Source organism: Cnephaeus nilssonii (assembly GCF_951640355.1).
Source record: "Cnephaeus nilssonii genome assembly, chromosome: 1".
NCBI lineage: Eukaryota > Metazoa > Chordata > Mammalia > Chiroptera > Vespertilionidae > Cnephaeus > Cnephaeus nilssonii.
Genome location: NC_137072.1, coordinates 83,875,090 through 83,897,754, shown reverse-complemented (window position 1 = coordinate 83,897,754; position 22,665 = coordinate 83,875,090). Strand labels below are relative to the sequence as shown.

Below are 22,665 nucleotides of genomic sequence, written 5' to 3'. Positions count from 1 at the left end.
CTGGCTTCGGAACAGTCCCACGTGTCCAAAGATGTTAAAAACATTTATAAGGGTCAACTTAAAATCTGTTTGCAGACACGAAAGAAGACTTGCTGATTTCATATGTAGAGGAAAAGCTCCCACTAAGGGACAGGCGGATGGGTGACAGGAGACCGCATTGAAATTCTTCTCTCGTAGGATGGAACCCCTCCCTGTTAAAACACTTTCATATTCCTAAATTATCACATAACCAGTGAACTTTTAAAGAAGAACCCTAAGATCTACGTTGTCCAAATTCTCATTTTATAGAGGAGGCTTGTGGGGATTAAACATTTTGACGAAGCTCATTCCTGGATGCTGGCAGAAAAAGAACTAAAACGATATGACTTCATCTCCTTGTGCTTTATAAGTAACACAGAAACAACCATTATCTCTTCTCAATCAGCTGGCTACCATTTAAACAGTGTGAAACGGAGAGATTAGCAAGGCACTGAGCAAAGCCATTAGGCACCCACAGCTCCGTTTCCCAGGCAAGAGGGGCAGCAGGCAGCATAGTTGTGGGAGTATTTCCAATTTGCATGAATGGAACATGGACAAATAAGATAAGGCCAACTCCAGGAAAGTAATTCCCCTAGTTCCCCGGAGCCTTGGATTTGGAAAACTGTAGCCTGCTCTGGAATTCAGGACCATCACCGGGTAGAACTCCCCATGTGACCTCAGCCCACGCATGGAGGCTTGTCAAGGTCCCAGGTGCTGGCTCGCCCACGGGCTGTGGCTGAGACAGAAAAACAAAGAAAAAAAAAATCCTCCCAAAACACACACATAAGCAAGAACCGTCTTCCTGTGTTCTCTGCCAAGAGAGCTGGAGCCAAAGAGATGAGTTCGCAACTCTGATTCATCCATCAAGACAAATAAACTCAGTCTATGGAGGTTAGGAGGCCAATTTAGGAAGTAAACACAAGTTCAGCTTTGGGAAAAAACACAGAAGCCATCCCTGGAATCTAACCCGACAGTGAGAAAAGGGCTCACTCTTAAGGCGTGGAGTTCTGAAAATGCCAACAGATGAACCGCTTCAAAGAAGCAACTCCAGAGGCAAAGAGCACCAAGACGTGAGCCTTTCTCCCACTGCACAGACGCGTGGAATCGGAGCTGAGGAGCATTGCTGGTGGAGAAGGGGCCTCGTGGCATCGTAATGGCAGCAAATGGAAGCCTGAGGGGTGAATAGCACTCCCTCCCTCAGGAGTGCCAAGCTTCTGGGCTGGGGCTGGAGCATCCACTTCAGTTCCCTGATCAACACTGCCCTTACCTGTATCACTTCTCTGCTCTGGGTAGCTAGTTGTTCCCCTGGTTCTTACCCAGCTCCTACCCCAGGCCCCAGCAACCACAGGTGTGAGCTTGAGCCCACATTCTCTTTGTCTCCCAGCATCACTAGAGTATCTGGTCCAGGTCCTGTTCGTCCCTTCTGCTGCATGGGTCTCCCATCCCCTTATTAAATCCTTCTTATGTAGAGCCTAATTCTGCTCCCCTTGCGTGTGGGCTGGACTTAGTAACTCACTTCTAACGAACAGAATATGGTAGACGTGACAATGTGTGACTCCCGGGACTAGGTCTTTAAAGGCATTGCAGCTTCCTTCTTGCTTTTCCTGGGGTCCCTTGCCATGGGAGAAGCCAGCTTCCATGTCGTTAGGATGCGCAGGCAGTGCAATGCACAGGCCTGGGTGATGAGGAACTAAATCCTCCCGCCTGTAGTCATAGGAGCGAGCCAATGTGGAGACAGATCCTGCAGTCCCAGTCAAGCTTGCAGATGTCAGTTCTAGAGATCAGCTGTACAACACTGTGCATATAGATAATAATACTGTACTGTACACTTAAAAACCGAAGAGGAGATATTTCATGTTAGGGTTTTTAACCACAATGAAAAGAAACAGCGAGATCAAAATGACCTTTCAAGAATTCCAAGGTTCACAGCAATGATTCATTTTTTTGGGCAATTCTCCAGAACTGAGTGGCATACTGATTCAAAACACCTCAAAAGAAAAAACCCCACAAACCCTTATTTTCACATTAAAACAAAAATGTTGCTCCCTTCTTCCTGGAGGACTGGCAGGGTGAGAAGGGAGATAGGAGGGCAGATAACCGAACATAATGATAGGGGTTGTAATCCCAAGAAGTCCGGGAATCACTGATCTAGATTTGAGGTTTCAAAAAAAATGGGCTTAAGAAAAATACCTGGGCCTTTGAAAAGACAAATTCCAACCAAAGAACTGACATCACCAGTTTTCTTTCTAATTGTCCTCACAGCAAAGACCGTGTAGACACAATACCCAAGGAAAAGGGCAGAGGGCAAGACAGAAAACTCAGATAAGCAATGAGCTAATGCACAGATAAGAGGGGTGTGCATTACATCAGCAAAGGCAGAGACCAATAAAAAAGACTGACATCTATTCATTAATATATGACTGGGTCAAAAATGAAGAACATATAGATGGCAAGTTTCTGTTATCTCCCACAAAAATTAGGAAAAAAAATTATCAAAAGGGGGGAAAGGGCACATGAAGGGTTCTTTTTATGGTGCATATACCTAATTGTCATTGCCATATAGAAAACTAGGAATGGGATTAGTAAAAGGGATGTGGGGATGTGAAAGGAAACTGCATATTATTAGGACAAGGAGAAAGGGTCAAGTTCTCATAAAATTTAGAACATACACTAATGCTCTCAAAGTTGATTGACAGTTGAAGTTTGCTTTCTCTTTAGTTATTACTCAGTCTGCTACTTTTTTTTTTTTTTTTACATTAAAAGCTAATTCTGTGAAGCTTTTCAATGACCACGGTTGGGTGCAGGCCCCTTTGGAAGGACATGAGAGAAAAACCAAAGCTCTAAAGAAGTCCTTCTGGCCAAGACTAGAGCACTGTTCTGAGCCCCTTTTTTGCCCAGACATCAGTGGGGGTCCAAGGTGACTGAATTCTGGGCTGCCTCCCCCAGACCTACGGTTCTCAGGCCTTCCTCTAAGTGAGCTTACAGGAGTCAGGATGAAGGAGAACAATACCCTCCCCTTGTGTTGTTTTAAGACAGAATATTTCCATCAAGACACACTGACTTGCCCAGGAAGGAAACAAACTGGTGTGAAATATGGGCTGCCCATCAGAGTCTCTTGGGCCATCGATGGGGCTGGAGCCGGCAGAAGAGAAGAATAAAGACAAAAAATAAGCAGAGAGAAGTTGGGCAGGAACCACCATCTCCCAGTCATTGAGCTTTCTATCTCTCTAGGTTGCTTATGGTACCTTCCCAACAAAACACACACGGACGCTGCTCCTCCAGCAGGAGCCTCTCGGCACCAGGAATTCTCTCTAGATTTCCTACGGCAGTGATGGGCAACCTTTTGAGCTTGGTGTGTCAAACTTCGCCAAAAAACTGAGCATAACTCGGGTAGTGTGTCACTTTGAGGAAAAAACATTATTTCGCAAATGTTTCATCCTCAGGAGCAGCAAATGTTTCATCCTCGGCATGCGGCCGCCTCAGTGGCCGCGTGTCATCAGAAATGGCTATGCCTGTCAGTGCTGACACGCGTGTCATAGGTTCGCCATCACTGTCCTACGGGATCCGGATGTGAGTCTTTCTTTCTTCTAGAAGTCCTGCCAGAGCGAGACATTTCTCCATCAAAATGTTGATCAGCCTCACTGTACATTGTTGTCCTATTAAGAAATTCATTTCAGCCCAGCCAGCATGGCTCAGGGGTTGAGTGTTGACCAATGAACCAGGGGTTCATGGTTCAATTCCCAGTCAGGGCACATGCCCCGGTTGTGGGCTCAATGATCGTGCAGGAGGCAACCAATCAATGATTCTCTCTCATAATTGATGTTTCTCTCTCTCTCTTCTTTCCTCTCTAAAATCAATACAAATATATTTTAAAAAAAGAAATTAGTTTCATAAAGAGATAAAGAGGAGGCTGGTTTACATAAAAACAAAAACCAAAGAAATACCCATTTCAAGTTTGACAGCTTTTTCTAGCTTTGTTTCCTGCACCCCCCCTCCCCCCTCCATCTCCTCAAAGTCTGATTGACTTGTTATATTAACACAAGTTCTGTTTATGCATTTTCATTACGGATAACAAATAAAAAAAAAAGCCCATTTCCCACTGAAAGGAAATCACATTTAAAAAAATCCCTTTAGGGACAGGAAAAAGTGCAAACCATTTAAAAAGATTAATTTGTGGGAGGACGAGGTCAGTCCCAAATCACTCCCTTGCATTATGCTCTGGTTCAGCGAGGCGGATGCCCCGGGCCACGTTTATAATGAGGGAAGGTTTTCTGTCACTGCGGGCCTGAGCCTCTCTGAGACCATAATCATTCTCAAATCAAAACATGCAAGAATGTAAAACCAAAAGCTTAAATAAGAACCCCTTTGATTTTTCTCATCTGGATGCCCAAGACAATGCAAGCCAGCTCACAAATTGGGGAGGGGGGTAACGGGCAACGAACATGGGGGGGGGGGCCTCGGCGCATATTTCTATTTGATTAAGACTAATTCATCCTAAACAACAAATGTGATCAATCTTGTAGGTCAATGTTGAATGGTACAATGCACACATTTCAATGTACTAAATAATGTATTGAAATAAAATGGCTATTTGAAAAGGCCAGTTTATCTGTGTCCGGGCTCTCCCCACGTGTCCAGGATGAAGGAGAGCCCGGATACAGATAAACATGTACTCTGCCCTGTTTCTTCTGCTCTGAACACACCTGGTCCACAGGTTAAGGAAGCCCCTCTGGTCCACGTGCATAAGATGGTGGTGAGACCTGGCTGGGAGAATTATGGAAATTGGTACAAGGTGGAGCATGAATATATTTTGGCCCAAAGTGATGCCCATCGGAATCAAACCGGCGACCTCTTGGGGCACAGGTCCACGCTCATCCACTAGCCGCACTGGCCGGGCTGAAGGCATGTATCTGGGTATGAAACACTAGCAGGGAATTTAAAGAATGCCCCCCTGCTCCAGCCTTTGGAAAGCCTCTTCTAGCCAAGCACTACATTCCATGCCGTCACTGAGAACAGGTCTCAGCAAATCAGGGGACTTCTGCGTGCCTAAGGAGGGAGGGTCAGTCAGTAGGAGGTCCATTTGGGGCTCTCACATCTAGCATGCCTATTTCCTTTCTCCATCTGTGCTGGGGGAAAAAAAAAGCTTGCTTTTGGTCTGGCATTGTACTCGACTCTGGACCACTCAGGCGTTAGCTAAGCAATCCCAGATCTTCAGCACTGGCGAGTTCCTGCACACACAAGGTGAGATGCCTCTCTCTGTTTCCCCCTGGAGGGTCACTGAGTAGACAGGGTCCTAATAGCATACGCTGGGTCCTCAGGACCCATCCACAGTCCCAGGCTCCGCCCAGCAGAGGGGCCAGGCCTCGGCCAGCATCTCACACGTCTAAGGGAGCCACATTGATATTGTGCCATACTTGGCGTGGCGGATATCAGGGTACTCAGGAAGGGAGGGCCACACTGGCTTTCAAAATTTTGGGTCTGCTTAGGAGGGTTTGAAGAGCTTTTCTCGGACTATTGGGAACCCTGGATGGGGGAAGGGAGGTGGTGGTTATAAAGAATGTCCCAGAACTGCCCAAGATTACTAGGGTCTCCAGATCATGAGGGTCAGACTTGGATGGGCCTTTTATGTGGCTATAAACTTCCACGACTACTCAGTAACTGGCCAAGCTATAAGTCAGCCCAGTACAACACCACCGTCACCACCACCCCCTCCAACTTCCCTACCATTCCTGGCCGTTTATGGGGAGCTCTCTAAAGTGTGTTTTATATTCAACCATCAGCACAGCCACCATGACCCCTATGGCGCAGAGGTGAGGATGGGAGTGGGGGAAGGGGTGAGAGAGGACGCAGTAACCTGCCTGAGGCCAGGGGCTCACACAGAGGCTCTCCCAGTGTGAGCACGCAGGTCCCAACACTGCCTGGTCCATTTCCTCTTTGGAAAATGCCTCTCTAACCCAGAACATAACCATCCTATTGTTTCCCTTCCTCCTCCCCTTCCTCTCTCCTCTTGCCTCTGAAGGTGAGGAAAGGTAAAAGTGAGCCATAACTGGCACCTGGGCTCCGCTTGCCATTCAGGCGAGTCTGAAAGCACTACAGGCTTCACTTAGGTGTCTCATTACATGAGTTTACTCTCCAGCCTTCCTTACTTCAGGGGCTAAGTCACCCTTGCAAAGCTCTCCATCCCTCTTCCTTTACCTCTTGAAGGCTCCTCTTCCACAGTACCACTTGTGTTCTATCCTATTTATGCCTTCTAACACTGGGCCCTCTTTTTCCTTTTAATCCTCACCCAAGGATATGCTTTTTCATTGATTTGAGAGAGAGAGACGAAGGGTGAGAGGGAGAGAGAAACATTGATATGAGAAAGAAACATTGATCAACTGCATCCCATAGGCATTCCAACTGGGGATTGAACCTGCAACTCAGGTATGTGCCCTGACTGGGAATCGAACACATCACCTTTTGATGTATGGGACGATGCTCCAACCAACTGAGCCACACCAGCCAGGGCTTGAGCCCTCTTTTTCTAAACACCCTTTCAGATGGCTTGCTTCTTTTAAGTACTTCAATTTAAAAAGGCTAATAATAATAATAATAATAATAATAATAATAATAAAAGTCACCAGCACCCAGGTACTGTCACATTGTAGGGACTTAAACGTTCCTTCATTTGCTATAATCTGTGTTAAAATAATACAGTATTATATACTTTGAATGCACTAGAAGCCCCCAGGACACATTTTTTTGTATAAGATATTAAACCTGGTTGAAACCCAACAAGAAACAGTGTCATGCGGAGAAATCCCTGCCTATTGGACCCTTGACTGATCACATTTCAAAGCCTAGAGCTTTGCTAAAAGGCGTCTTTCGTAAAAAATAAGCAATCCTGTTACTCAGCGCCTTCTCTGCACACCATAGCTTTGAAGGAATTTGATCGTTTGCAAATTCAAAGTTGAAAATTAAAAACCCACAACTAAGACTTGAGTCCATTTATTCGTGGTAAAATGAATACAGCTTTGAAAAGTCTATCCTCATTAGGATCATTTCCATGTACTCTGTAACCTGGGGTGAGGCTGCTTAACTAGCCTCTTGTCCACGAATGGAGATTAGTTTTCTAATATGAGCTCTGTCTTCAAAGGACTCAGGAGATACCACAGAATAAGAGTAACTTTCATATAGTTATTTTTTCAAGAGTATTTCATTGTTGTCTTCATCAGTGATATTTTTATTTTGCCAGATTGAGAGTATTTCTTCCCCCTCCCGGCCCTTGCGGGAATGATCAAAGCTTCCCCCATTCACAGAGGAATGTCCATTCCTCTGAGCTGGGGAGGTTTCCTAACTAATGAGCTAGAACACTGTCAGACGTCTGGTTGCCAAGTCATATATTAAAGGGCCTTTCTAATGAGATCTCTGCAAGGTAACTATAAAACCATAAAAAGCACACAGCTTCAGTGAAGCAAAAAACGTTAAAAAAATAACTAAATGCCTTTAAGGGAAAGAAGAGTTCAACACAGCAGTTAAAAAGCTAAAGAGAATTTGACAAGTGGAAAAATGAAGTCCAATAATTTCACCTCTGAGAAAAAGGGTGGACACAGAGCAGAGCAGCATGGCCGTTAGATTATAAAGGAGCCGCCCGAGTAGCTCAGGATTGGGCTTTAAATAGCTCCCTTTCCACGCATCCGTGTCCATCTGTAACACGGATCTGTGATCAACACAGTTACGAATGCCCCCTGTTTTGAAAAGAAGGACCATCTCTTCACTCCTAAAACTCATACCTGAGAACTTAGGAATAGTCTATAAAAATCTTGAATACCAAGGCTCTCTTTGCTGGAACCCATATAATGAGAAATTCTCACTTGGAATGCAAGCAGCAGCAAGGACACGAAGCCTCGGCCAGGGAGCACTCTGCAACAGGTTTTGGAAGCTCTTCCCTTGGCTGGCTCATCACGGCCTTCAGTTACCTAACCGTGGAGCCCACCGTGACATTACAGAGGCGGAGCGCTGGAGGCCAGCCCGCTGGTCTGTACTGGTGTCGCCCACGGCTCCGCTGTGTGCTGTACTGATCCGAGCGCTAGCCATGCAGCCTTGGGCCCCGTTCAAGAGATTAAGAGTAGCACTGACCCTTCAGAGGATGGGATGGGGTCTGAAAACCCACACAGACGGTATGTGGGTGTGTAGCCAAAGAAGAGAAGCCTGAGGTGGGGAAGGAAGTACCTGTTAAATATCTTCTTGCCCTGACTGGTTTGGCTCTGTGGATAGAGCGTCGGCCTGTGGACTGAAAGGTCCCGGGTTCGATTCCGGTCAAGGGCATGTACCTTGGTTGCGGGCACATCCCCAGTAGGGGGTGTGCAGGAGGCAGCTGAATCGATGTTTCTCTCTCATCAATGTTTCTCTCTGTCCCTCTCCCTTCCTCTCTGTAAAAAATCAATAAAATATATTAAAAAGAAATCATGTAACACCTGAAGGGAAGCCATGCCAGGGAAGGAAAAGTCTGGATTTCAGTTACTCCCAGAGGAAGCACTAAGATCAAAGATGTATTACATCTTTAAGGTCAAGGTAACAAAGTGCTTGTCGACAGATAAAGCTGCCCAGCGACAAACAAGACTTCCTTAAATGCAGTCACGTGTGTCTGAGCAATGGCTTAGAGTTGTCAGGGAGGAAGTCTTCATTTTATTTAATCAAATGTACTCCATTGATTCCAAAGAAAAATTTTTATTATTTAATATTAGCAAATAGTTTAAATAGCTGACATCACTAGCACTGGGAAGTGCTTTATTCAAGATTAATACAATTATTTTTCCAAATATGGTGCCCTGATTTATATGCAAGAAACAAAGCATGGATATTAAATAATTGCTTCTATGAGACCACAGAACATAATTAATCAGTCCTCCCTTTGCAGATGGTCTCCAATGTAAGCACATTTTATTTATTTATTTTTTAAAAAATATACTTTTACTGATTTCAGAGAGGAAGGGAGAGGGAGAGAGAGATAGAAATATCAATGATGAGAGAGAATCATCGATCAGCTGCCTCCTGCACGTCTCCCACTGAGGATCGAGCCCACAATCCGACCATGTGCCCTGACTGGGAATTGAACTGTGACCTCCTGGTTCATAGGTCAATGCTCAACCACTGAGCCACACTGGCTGGGTGTAAGCACATTTTAAAAAGCCAAATAACTGACAGAACAATTACCCTGGCACTCCATGTCCAAGGCAAATGCTGGGATATAGTAGCCTTCAAGTGAAGTCTGTACCAAAGCTCTAGTCTTTAGGTAGGTAATAGAAAATGGAATGCAAAGGGAAGGGAATTGCTTCGTTAACATAATCTCTGGATTCAGACAGATCTAGGTTCTAATCTAGGTGACTCTGGGTAAGTTACTAACATTTTGAGCCTCAGTTTTCTCATCTATAAAATGGGGTAATAACATTACCCAGGCTTTGTAAGGTTGTTATGATACATGCACAGGACTTCCCATGCTGTCTGGCACACAGTGAGCACTCAATAAATGGTCACTGTTATTTATGATTTCAAGATAACTATTTTAAAATGTGATAGGAGTTGTTTTCCTGGCTAAGGAGGAGGCTGAATTAAACGACTTTCGTAGTTCCTTCCAACCACCACACTCTAAGATCCTATATATCCTATTCCACATTACTTTTTCCCCTCAACTCACTCCTGCCCCTCCCCACTTTCCCACCAGGGGCCATTAACAATAACAACAGCAACAGCTATTCATTGATTGCTAAGGGCACCCAGCAACCTTTTGAGGTTAGGGCTATCTCCCATTTTACAGAGGTGAAAACTGAGGCACAGAATGGTTGAGTGTTTTGCCTAAAGTCACAAGGCTCAAAAATGGGACAGCTGAGATTCAAAACTAGGCAGTCTAGAACTCAGGTTCCTAACCACTATCCCATATTACCTTATTGTTAACCAAAAATTCTGCCTTGACAAATTAATTAACCAACATACAAGTCAACTACTTGTTGCAGTTGATGGAAAAGTGGTAATAGATCCAGTGTTTGCTTTCAATCTCCTCCGTCTTCAACATAGTTCTAGCTTGAAATTCCAGAGCTTCATTCCTAATTATCAATTTTCCTCTCTCTTCCCTCAAAACACCCTTACTCTTCATGGGTCAGTGATATAAATATGCATTTCTCATTCACCTGTGGGTTTAGAGTTTTTTTTTTTTAAAGGCTCTACCACATTCCTCTGATCTTTGCTTGTGATGCAGATTGGCTGCATGGAGGGCTGGCTAATCCAGAGCTTATGGAGCCCTGAGCAGTCAGGCATTTCAGAAATGCACTTGTATGATGACCAGGAGGTTTCTCTAACAATGGAAAGTTACCAACAGAGCTGTAGGGCTCTAGGCAACCAGCTTCACCACCCTCCCCGCCAGCCTGGGGGCTGGGCAGAGCTGGCTCCTGCACACAGGGCCCTCCATCCTCCTGTCTCAACTCAATGCCTCCTGCAACAGTTGCTCATTTCTCCTTGTCCCAAACATTGTTCTCCGGCCCCAATGATCAATGCCTTCTATATAAGGTGAGAAAAATGACCTTGCCATCCCTGTAAGTGGCCATCATTCATTCCGTCTATGAGAGAAGCACAAAGCCACTTGGCTCAACCAGCTCAGAGTATTCCTCTTTGCTGTCTCCTTGCTGAATACCATCACTTCTTCAAGCAAGGTACTATACTGCCTTGTAATTTACTTTTCTTTTTAAAACAAAAACAAATTGCAGGTGATTCACTGCATCTTGTGTTGCCAAAATTCGAATCCCACTGTACTTCATTAGTAAAAGCCCCTTCTTCCCCACCCTCCAGCACGGCTCGATGAGATGCAAATAAAAACCATTTCAGTTTTCCAGCTGAACAACCACGAAAAAAGGAAAAGAGCAGCGCCTTGCTTATCTCCGTGTTACACATTAACACAGTCCTCCTCTGCAGAGGTTCTCCATGGTAAGCACACTTTAAAAAGTCAAATAATTGACAGAATAATTACTCTGGCACTCCAAGGTCAATGCAAACGCTGGGATGGAGCCTTCAGTTGAATGTGGTACCAAAGCTGCAGTCCTCAGGAATGGAATAGAAAATGTAGTGCAAAGGGAAAGGGGTGTCCCGACTTCTCCACTAAGATGTGATTGAAAAGAATAGAGCTCAAATGAAAGAAAGCTAGCAAGTCAAATTTCATATGACTCTTCCCAAGTACCTCCTGTCCCGCAATCTCTGCCCCACTGATACAGTCCCTCCCCCACTGATATTTCATAGTGCTTCACCCTATTACTCTTACGATATTCATCTCATTACTAATAACTATTAATAATAAAACTTACTACTGCCCTTGCCATCACCACTAATACTGCCGCTGCTACTACCATTCTTGAGCTTATTATATGCCTGGCACAGTACAGGCTCTTCCTTATGTTACTCCAGCTAATTCTCACAAGAATCCAATGAGGTGGTTGGATTGACCACCATTTTACAGATGAGAAATCAGAGGTTCTGAAAGGTTTAATAACTTGCATAGATTCCCAGAGCTTATCAGTAGGCGGGCCAGGATTCTATGGTAGGTTAACCTCAGAGCTTTCATCCTGACTATGACTCCCGCTTTTCTAAGTCATGGCCCATTGACAGGACTCTTTCCATCCCCATGAATGAATGAATGAATGAATGAATGAATGAATGAGTGAATGAGTGAATGACTACATGGACAAACAAACCAACAAAACAAGTGAATGTGTTTCTGAACACTAGCTTTTAAAAATAAAATATGCTCTCTCAGAAAAGTGAAAACTATCTAAAACTGAGTATGGGAATACTTATGATTTCAAAAGGTGATCCTTTCTTTATCTGCTTAAAATTCAAAGGGGAAGTAGTAGCAGAAATGCATTCTGTCTTGAGTGCTCCTGGCCACAGGGGTACTGGCTGACATAACAGGCAAAACAATCTTGGTTTTGGAGGGTTTTACTAAAGTTAACATCAATGTCTTTCCTTCCAAGACATTTATATTTTTTCCTTTTTATTAGCATTGCTTAAAGAGAATGCCAGTCGGTCTTACCCATCCCCCCCCCATCCCCCCATTCCCCACCACACACACCCTTCCAGGAAACGTGAGGAGACAAACCAAATGGCCCACGGGAAGGAAAGCGCGCAAAGGCATTAGTTGGATCAGTACTACCAATGAGAGCGCTTCGTGTCTCAAAAACCGAGCTGCTTTCCTTTCCCCTGCCAAGGGGTATCCATGTTGGCTCTCCGCTCTTTGCTCTCTCTCCTCCCTGTCCTGGCCCGTGCTCCCGGAATTCCTTGGGTATGAGGAGAATGCTGAGAGGTGCCATCGGCTCCACCTCACCTTTCCTCCCCTGGAAGTCAACACCCATTTCCCCTCCAGAGCTTCCCCCCTTTGTCAGCACAGGAAGTGAGAATCCCAACCTAGGTGCTTCCAGTGGGCCTGAGAGGACACCTTCGGGGGCTTTCCTGGCCTCTGTGTGGGAACCAGGGAAACTGGCCCCAGTGTCCAGCTTCGTTTTAAACGTGCTTGGTAATCACTTTGGAATTTCCCGTTCTTCACAGATCCTATCCCTCTTTTCTGTGGCTCGCACCCAGCGGAGTGGTACAAGTATGAGAGCCTGTCAGGGAATTAAAAATGGCTGTTGCTGAAATGCTTAAGAATTATGAAAGGAGGAAGCTGATGTTTAGATTTATTATCCTCCATCTCCTCCCACTCACACCCTAGGCCACATAGCTTCCCCCCTCAGAAAGGAAAACATTCTTAACTTCTGTTTAAATGTTTATCAGAAGTTGTCTGGACTTGCAGTGTCTCTGAAGTCACATTTTTCTTAGTCACATCCTTCTTGGTGTGTGGTGTGACCCCCGTATCAGACGAGGAGGAATGCTTGGACCTTGTGCAGAAATCATTTGGTGCGGGAAGCACCCACTGCTCCCCAGGGATTTTCACTTGCTCAACACAAGCAGATGCTGAGCAAAGAACCTGAGCTTCTCCATGGCTTCAGTTTTGAATAAGTATATATATATTTTAAAAATCCCCTTGGTTCCGAGTCTGGGGGCCTTGATTTTAAAACGAAGCCCCAGCATGGAGCCTGGAACCAGAGAGGGGAGAGTGGAGGTCCTCGGCACAAAATGAGGAGCTGTTCAGGGTTTTATCCTGGCCCTGAAACACTCCTACTTTGCCTTCCTGGGCCTTCGACAAAGATAAGGTAGTTCATACTTCGGATGTTATGGAAGGGGTATGCGTCTGACAGGCTGGTATCAGTAAGTAAAAGACCCGTGTGAAGGACGAGGGCAACAGAAAGCGCACCGCTTGGCAGGCAGGTAAGTGGGTTTTGGCACCGGTTCTCAACCACTGGCAGGTCCCACATTCTACTTGGTTCTCAGTTTTTTCCTTCTTTGAAAGGGGAAGGTTGAAGCCGTCACATAGGAGGTCCTTTTGAGGCCAAGGATCATTTCTGATTCTTTGTCTCTAATGTCTGAAGTGGAGGAAATGGGTGTAAGCTTCAGCCCAAAGGATGTCAGTCACAATAAGAAAGACTTTCCTGAGAGTAAACCTAAGTTTACTGGTACAAAGGATACTCTGGAATTTCTCTTTCTAGACCAGTGTGGGTCCCCAACTGTGGTCTGAGGGAGCTCTTCTGGTACTAGCATCTTCGGAGTTGTCATGTTTGAAATCTCAGACTGGAATGAAATAGGGATGCAATTTCGCTCATCTAGGGGAAATGATGAACAACATAGACTGATGAACAAGAACAGAACCAGAAACAAGGAGGCATCGATCGGACTATTGGGCCTCAGAGGGAGGATAGGGGAGGGTGGGGGGAGGGGGGAGAGATCAACCAAAGGTCTTGTGTGCATGCATATGAGCCTAACCAATGGTTAAGTTCAACAGGGGGTTGGGGCATCCGTGGGGAGGGGTGTGGGATGGGAATGGGGGGATGAGGACCAATATGTGACACCTTAATCAATAAAGAAATTAAAAAAAAAAAGAAATAGGGATGCGGGTAGGGGACAGTTAATGAAAAACAGTATGGAGGTTCTTAAAAAATTAAAAATATAACTACCATATGATCTAGCAATTTCATTTCTGGGTATTTATCTGAAGGAAATAAAAACAGTAACTAGAAAAGTTATCTCTATCCCCATGTGGACTGCAACATTGACAATAGCCCAAACATGAAAACAAGGTAAGTATCCATTGGGATGAATGGATAAAGAAAATGTGATACACACCAATCAGAAAGGATATATGCACCCCTATGGTCATAGCAGCACAATTTACCATAGCTAAGATTTGGAAACAGCCTAAGTGCCCATCAGCAGATGAGTGGATTAGAAAACAGTGTTACATCTACACAATGGAATACTATGCTGCTGTAAAAAAGAAGGAATTTTTACCATTTGCAACAGCATGGATGGACATGGAGAGCATTATGCTAAACGAAATAAGCCAGTGAGAGAAAGATAAATATCACATGATCTCACTCATTTGTGGAATATAATGAACAACATAAACTGATGAACAAAAATAGAACCAGAGACATAGAAGCATCAAACAGACTGTCCAACCTATGAGGGAAGGTGGGGGTTGAGGGGGTAAGAGATCAAACAAAACTTGTATATATCCATATGAGCATAACCAATGGACACAGACAGTAGGGGGGTGAGGGCATGTGCTGGGGAATGGGAGTGGCCAGGGAGAGGTCAATGGGGGAAAAAGGAGACTCATGTAATACTTTAAAAAATAAAGAATTTCAATTAAAAAAGAAAATGTGATACATATATACAATAAGATATTATTCACCCATAAAAAGAAGAAAGTCTCACCTTTTGCAACAATATGGATGGACCTTGAAGGTATTACATTAAATGAAATAAGTCAAAAAGAGAAAGGCAAACACTGTAGATTCCACCTATATATGAAATCTAAATCAAACAAACAAAAAACCAAACTCAAGGATATATAGAACAGATTGGTGGTTGCCAGAGGCGGGGTTGGGGGTGTGAGAGAGGGCCAAATGGGTGAAGGGTGTCAAAAGGTACAAAATTCCAGTTATAAATAAATAAGTCATGGGGATGTACTGTACAGCTGATGACTAGAGTTAATAATACTGTATTATCTATTTGAACATTGGTAAGAGAGTAGATCTTAAAAGTTTTCATCACAAGAAAAATAATTTGTAACCAGGTAGTGAAGGATGTTAACTAAACTTACTGTGGTGATCATTTTGCAATATATAAAAATATCAAATCATTATATTGTATATCTGAAATGAATGTAATGTTATATGCCAATTATCTACACTAATAAAAGAGAAACACGCAAATTGACCATCCCTTCGCCACACCCACCAGCCAATCAGGAGCAAGTATGCAAATTAAGCCAACAAAGACGACAGTTAATTTGCATACGCAGGCTCAGAGCGAAGACTGAAGACAGCGTAGAAGGAAGCCAAGCGCTGCAGAAGGGAGTGAAGAGGTGGAGAAGGGAGCGAGGCAATGGAGAAGGGAGGGAGTGAAGCAGTGGAGATGGGAGGGAGCGAGGCAGCAGAGAAGGGCCGCAGGAAGCCCTATTCTTGCAGGAATCTTCCTGCTACGGGCCTCTAGTATCTTAATAAAACTTTAATAAAATGATTACATGTCTTGTTATGCAATATGATTAAGCTATTATAAAAACTGTTGGTGTTGGAAGGAATCTTAGAACCTATAGTCCAGCCTTCAAACCAGATACAAAATTCTTCTCTCCAACAGCTATGGGTCCTGCTTGAATACTCCCAGAAACCCTCACCCAAGGCTCCCAAATCCATTGTTGAATCACTGTTATTGTTATAAAGTTTTTCCTTAGATGAACTAAAAATCAGCCTTCCTGAAACTTCTACCATTGATTATAGTTCCATCCTCCATCATGAAATAAATTGTTTTTCCATCTGATGTTAAAAAAAAGTATTTGCTCATTGTAACAATTCAAACAATATACAAGGATATAAAGAGGCAGTAAATTGTCCTCTTTAATCTCACGATAATCTTAACCCCCCAAATGACCTACATTAACTGTTTATACATTTTAATTTTTTAAAAAATATGCTTTTATTGATTTCAGAGAGAGGAAGGGAGAGGGAGAGATGAGAATCATTGATCAGCTGCCTCCTGCACGCCTCCTTCTGGGGATTGAGCTCACAACAGGGACATGTGCCCTGACCAGGAATCAAACCGTGGGACCTCCTGGTTCATGGGTTGACACTCAACCACTGTACCACCTGGCAGGGTTATACTTTTTTCATTTTATTTTTTAATTAAAAATTTCATACCAATTATCCTACAAATTGCCTTGTTGGTGAACAATCACTATACCATATATTGATCTTATTAGATCGATACATGTAAATAAAATTCATTCTTTCAAAAGATGTAAAATGTTCCATAACTTGGACATACCTTTTTAAGAATATTCAGATGTTTCATTTCTTTTCTATATACAAACTATGACATAACAAGTATTTGTATACATATTTCCTTATGTATTAGTGCTTTTGTTCTGTAGGATAGGTTTACATTTCTGGGTCAAAGGGTATGAGAATGTTTAATTTTAATAGACACTCCTATTATCTATTAAATAGATACTCCTACTATCAAAAAGGTTGCTAGGAATTCTTGGACATGTCACTAGTGTGTGAGGGTGCTCATTTCCTTCCACATTTCCCAGCAGCAGGAGTTAGAAATTTTAAAAAATGAGGTCACACTAAAGGGGGAAACACTTTATGTCACTGTTGTTCTAACAGCACTATTGGGACTATTGAGGTTGAGCAACTCTTCACATGTTTATTGGCCATTTGTAGTTGCTGTGTGTGTGTGTGTGTGTGTGTGTGTGTGTTTGCTTTCCTTTTAATTTTCTATTTGTAACTTCTACTCATTTTCCTCTTGGGTTAGTTATCAATTTATATAAACTCTTGTTGTTGTTGTTTTTTATAGATATTTACTCTTTATCATATATTTTGCAAATAATTCTCCAGACATCACCGTCTTTCAGTTTTGTCTATGGCCATTTGTTTATGGTATTGGCTGCCATAAGGCATGTCAGCTTTATGAGAGCAGTGACAATGGCTATTTAGTACACTGCTGTATCCTATCCTAGGTATCCAGAACAGGGCCCGGCACATAGTATCTTCTCAATAAAAATAATGAATGAATGAATGAATGAATGAATGAATACATCAGCTTACAATTTTCATGTAGCTAAGTCTGTCAATCTTTTCCTTTATGGTTTCTGGGTTATAAGGATAGTTCTATTTTATTAGTTTTACTTTTTTGCAATTAATCCTTTAATCCATCTTGAATTTCTTTTATTTATTTTTTAATCCTCACTTGAGGATATGTTTTTCACTGAATCTAGAGAAAGAGAGGAAGAGGGAGGGGGAGAGAGAGAAACATTAAGAGAGAAACATCGATCGGTTGCCTCCTACACATGCCTCAAACTGAGACAGAACCCGCAACCAAGGCATGTGCCCTGACCAGGAATGGAACCTTGATTTCTTGGTTCCTAGGTTGATGCTCAACCACTGAACCACACCAGCCCAATTAGAAATTTATCTTTACTTAGACCTGAGGATGAAGTGAAGCTTCTCTTTATACAATGAATGAAAATCAAAGTATGCTTGTTTTCTAAGCATTTTATAGCACTTATCTGCATATAAACAGTATAAAAATTTTTGTATTGTTTGAATTAATTTCAAATGATCCCTTTTTATATAGTAAAGCAAACCAGGCAGGAACCCTCAAATCTGTTGGCCATCATTTCTGTTAAGGAAACGGTTAAGGAGTGAAATATAATTTCTTTTAAAATGGTTTCTGTGAAGATCTTTGACATATTTTAGAAAGGACTTCTTCCCTCTTCCCACTGAATTTTGGAAATGGCATATTTTGCTACAAAGCTTGTCTCATCCCATCCCCCCACCCCCAGCCATGATATTTTATTTTAATTTTTATTGATTTCAGAGGGGAATGGAGAGGGAGAGAGAGATAGAAACATCAATGATGAGAGAGAATCATTGATGGACCACTCCCTACTGGGGATGGAACCCGAAATCTGGACATGTGCCCTGACCAGGAATGAAACTGTGACCATAGGCTGATGCCCAACCACTGAGCAACACTGGCCGGGCCATGATCTCTTTTATCATCTGGTTTTCAAAAGTGACTGATTACTATTCTGATGGGGTCTGTGGATTCTATGGTACTAAACTTCCAGTCATCCTTTAAAATTGCCTTCAGCAACCGTTTGTGAAATGTAAATAAAACCAGAAACTGCTGCCCAGCTATGGCAGACACTGTGGGTAGGCTGACTCTGCCCTAATCTCCACCCTCCTTCTTCTCAGTCTTTCTTGCTGCTAGGGGTAGCTAAGTGACCATTCCTGGCCAGTGAGATTAGGCAAACGTTTGCCGAGAGGTGAGCTTCTGAGAAACTTTCGCTCACCTGATAAAATGGGACGTGTGATTGGCACGATCCTTTTCCTTGTTCCTCTAACCACTTAGAATTAGGATTCAGCCCCGCCGTGGTGGCTCAGTGGTTGAGTGTCCACCTATGAACCAGGAGGTCACAGTTTGATTCCTGGTCAGGGCATATGCCCGGGTTGCAGGCTCCATCCCCAATGCAGGAGGCAGCTGATCAATGATTCTCTCTCATCATTGATGTCTCTCTCTCTCTCTCTCTCTCTCTCTCTCTCTCTCTCTCTCTCTCTCCCCCTACCTCCCTAAAATCAATAAAGATATATTAAAAAAAAAAGGAAAAAGAAATAGGACTCAATAATGGGAGGGGCACCTCCCTTCTTTTGATCATTAAGTTTGGGTTCTCAACAGCACTGTTGAGTGGTTAAATCCACACCAGCAGCAGTCTACACCTGGACTCCTTGTTCTGCAAATACAGTTGGCCCTCCATATCTGTGGGTTCCGCATCTGCAGATTCAACCAATCGTGATTGCAAGTATTTTTTATAAAAATGTTAACGTTGCTGATATGTATCATGTACTTAGGCTTAGATGGTTGCTTCTGTACAGAACATGCACATACCTTTTTTCCCCTTGTCATTACTCCCCAAACAATAAAGTATAACAACTATTTACAGAGCATTTATACTGTATTAGGTACTGTAAATAATCTAGGAATGATTTAAGGTATACGGAAAGATGTGCATAAGTTATATGCAAATACTACACCGTTTAATTTAAGGGGGTCCTGGCATCAATGCCCCTCAGATACCGAGGGGTGACTGTAAGCCCCTTTTACCTCTTTTGGGGTGAACCACTGTAGCCAGGTTCCTATTACTTGCAGCTGAACACATTCCTTACTGATACAAGAGCGGCTGCCTTTTGGGTAATCTTTCTTCTTTTTTCCTTCCCCAAAATTCAACCATCCCCTTACACGCTGAAGGAACTAGTATGGAATAGCACTTTTACCTCAGGCATAGGCGTACCTAAAACCATTTACAAACTAAAATATAATACAAGTTACCTACAGACTCAATGACATGACTAATGCAGAATATTGCTGAGAAATGTTTCTTCACCTCTTTGTCTAAAAATTTCCCGAGTCTGAGACAAATGTCATGCTTCCATGAGAAACTCACCATTTCCTGCTTTCTTTGGCAGTGTCCACAGCTAGGCTTTCTAGTCCTTATCATACACCCTGTTGGTTTCAAGGACTTTTCAGTGGGTCACATGCTCATTCCACAGAGATGAAACACACACAGGAAAAAAATTAAATCTCCCCAAAACTCAAGTTTACTCCAATAGATTATAATTTTAATTTGTTTTTCATAAACGTCTTTATACTCTTCAGTTATGTTTTATTTTTAGAAAAGATATATACAAGCAGCAATTTATCTGATTTACCTTTTCTAGCGTATTTTGCATTTTACTCAGGAAATGTATGTCACCTTGGTTATTTTATTGAGTAAAGTTAACAGGTCCAGGCTGTGTGTGCACTTTGGGAGTTGGACTTAATCTATAATTAAGCAAGTTTATCATGGGCACTTGGAGAATGATTTTATCATGCTACATTAGACAACTGCCATTGCCCAAACCTGGAATTTAAGTTATGTTAATTTACTAAAGCAACATCTTCAGATTCTCTGGATATTTTTCTTCAAACACACCTATACTGTTTAACAAAACAAGCACAAGCATGTGCCTACCCACTCATTCATTACAATCAGAGTAAATGGAGATGGTGAAAATGTAGTATATTAACAACAGAGGATATTTAATGAAGGAGACACAGATTTAGAAATGAAGACAAAATCCACTGACTAAGAATTGGAATGAGGCATCTCATGTTTAACGGGCTCTAAAACTCAATTTTGGCTTCCTGTGGCTTTAATTGTGAGCACACATGTGTACACACCTATGTACATGGCAGTTCATCCCAAATCCCTGCTCCAGCTTCCCTTGGTTCCCATGAATTAGGGCACTCAAATGCACCGAATCTTGGTTGCTGATTATATAATGCGGGGATAACACTTACAACACAGCATTCTTGTGAGGATTAAAATGGCAATCTACGTATGAAAGTCTGTGAAGATTTTTATAAACCATACTGTGCTATGTTAATTTAAGGCATGGTTGTATTCCTATCTTCTGGTCAGATATGGGAAAAATTCTGCCAGAAAAATCACCTGTGGCTTCATCACTTTTCTAAATATACTAGAGGCCCGGTGCATGAAATTCATGCATGGGCGGGGGAGGAGTCCCTCAGCCTGGCCTGCATCCTCTCACAATCCGGGACTGCTGGCTCCTAACTGCTTGCCTGCCTGCCTGATTGCCCCTAACCCCTCTGCCTGCTGGCCTGATCACCCCTAACTGCTCCCCTGCTGGCCTGATAGCCCCTAACCACCTCTGCCTTGGCCCCTGAACCCAGGATTGTGGGCGGCTTCGCCTGGGCCCGGCTTTTTCAGGAAGGATGTCTGAAGGTCATCCAGAAGACGTCTGGTCTAATTAGCATATTACCCTTTTATTAGTATAGATCAGTGATGGCGAACCTATGACACGTGTGTCAGCACTGACACTCGTAGCCATTTCTCCCATCCAAGTACTAACCAGGCCCGACCCTGCTTAGCTTCCGAGATCAGACGAGATCGGGCGCGTTCAGGGTGGTATGGCCGTAGACACTCGTAGCCATTTCTGATGACACGTGGCCGCTGAGGTGGCCGCATGCCGAGGATGAAACATTTGCTGCTCCTGAGGATGAAACATTTGCGAAATAATGTTTTTTCCTCAAAGTGACACACTACCCGAGTTATGCTCAGTTTTTTGGCGAAGTTTGACACACCAAGCTCAAAAGGTTGCCCATCACTGGTATAGATCCTCAGCATTGTCTAGTTACTTTGTTACTGGGAATAACTGCCTAACAAAGAACTATTATTGCTGAATATTCTGGAAATGAAAGATCTGAGCAAAACAGAAACACTTTGCCAATCTCTTTAAGGACCCACGTGCAGGAAAAGGTTGTGAGCAGATTCTCCTCCAGTTGTAATAAGTGGAGCAGGCCAGAGGCGCTCCCTGAGACCTGGAGAGTAACAGTGCATCTCACACACTCAGATGAAACAAGTGGTGGAGCCACAGTCTCAGCGATATGCATGGAGATGCCGAGAATCAATTGTGTATTTGACTGCAGTCAAATCGAGTTGGAAAGGTCATTATTTTCTTCTGTGAAAAAATGCTAAAGACAAAACCTCCAAATTGCACAAAATTTTTACTGTTCACATCTCATGTACGTGGCTGCCATTACAACGGATGTTTTCAAGCTACTCTAGCAGGGATGCACATGTTTTTTTTATCAGCCCCAATGCAATGGTGTATAAAAGGCATATTCTCCATTTCCCTATTCTTTTTGAAATATTTTATTGGCCAAATGGACTCTAACAAAAGGAAAGCATGATAGCAAACATACAGCCTTTTTGTTCTTGCTGGAAGAGTTGTGGCTGATCTGGACCACCCCCGATGGCTGGCAATCTTGGATGCAGACTAGACAATTGGCAGGGCTCTTGTTTTTCTGGCCAGTCATTAAACATTTCATAAATAGGAACTGAGGTGAAAATACTACTCTCAATGGTCTCTATGCCACTGGGGAAGTATAATCCAAGTCTGAAGATAATTAAAAAGTAATTTTGACTGCATATTGGAATGCTTTGCTTTGGCTTTTTATGTTTTGGAGAAAATGTGTCTAAATTATTTAGAAGAGGCTAATTTTTAAACTGGAATCACCAATGGCTACATATATAAACTTAAAAATAAATGTTCATAGCTTTGAATCAGTAATTCCAATTTGGGATCTATTCTAAAGAAATAATGCAGAAGAAATAAGACCTTAATGCCCAAAGATATAAATTCAAAGGTTATTTGTGACAGAGAAAAACTGGAGTAAATCATGTAGCATTATAAATATTATTTATAATATATTTTGAACAGAGAAAATATTTATAAATTAAAAACAAGATGTCTAAAAAGATATAAATAGCACTACCAATTATATGTGCCTAAAAAACACTAGATTAAAATGCAGCAAAATATGGAGGGGGTATAATGAAAATATTAATGATTGTCTTTGATTTCAACGAGTTCTACAAATTTCAATGCTTATGTTTTTCTCCAA

General features: G+C 42.8%; 1 protein-coding gene across 1 annotated transcript in view; it reads right to left on the bottom strand.

Moving 5' to 3' along the window:
• IGFBP7 (insulin like growth factor binding protein 7) overlaps positions 1-22,665 on the bottom strand; it is a 65,626-nt gene that overhangs the window by 25,497 nt on the left and 17,464 nt on the right. The window lies entirely within an intron of this gene.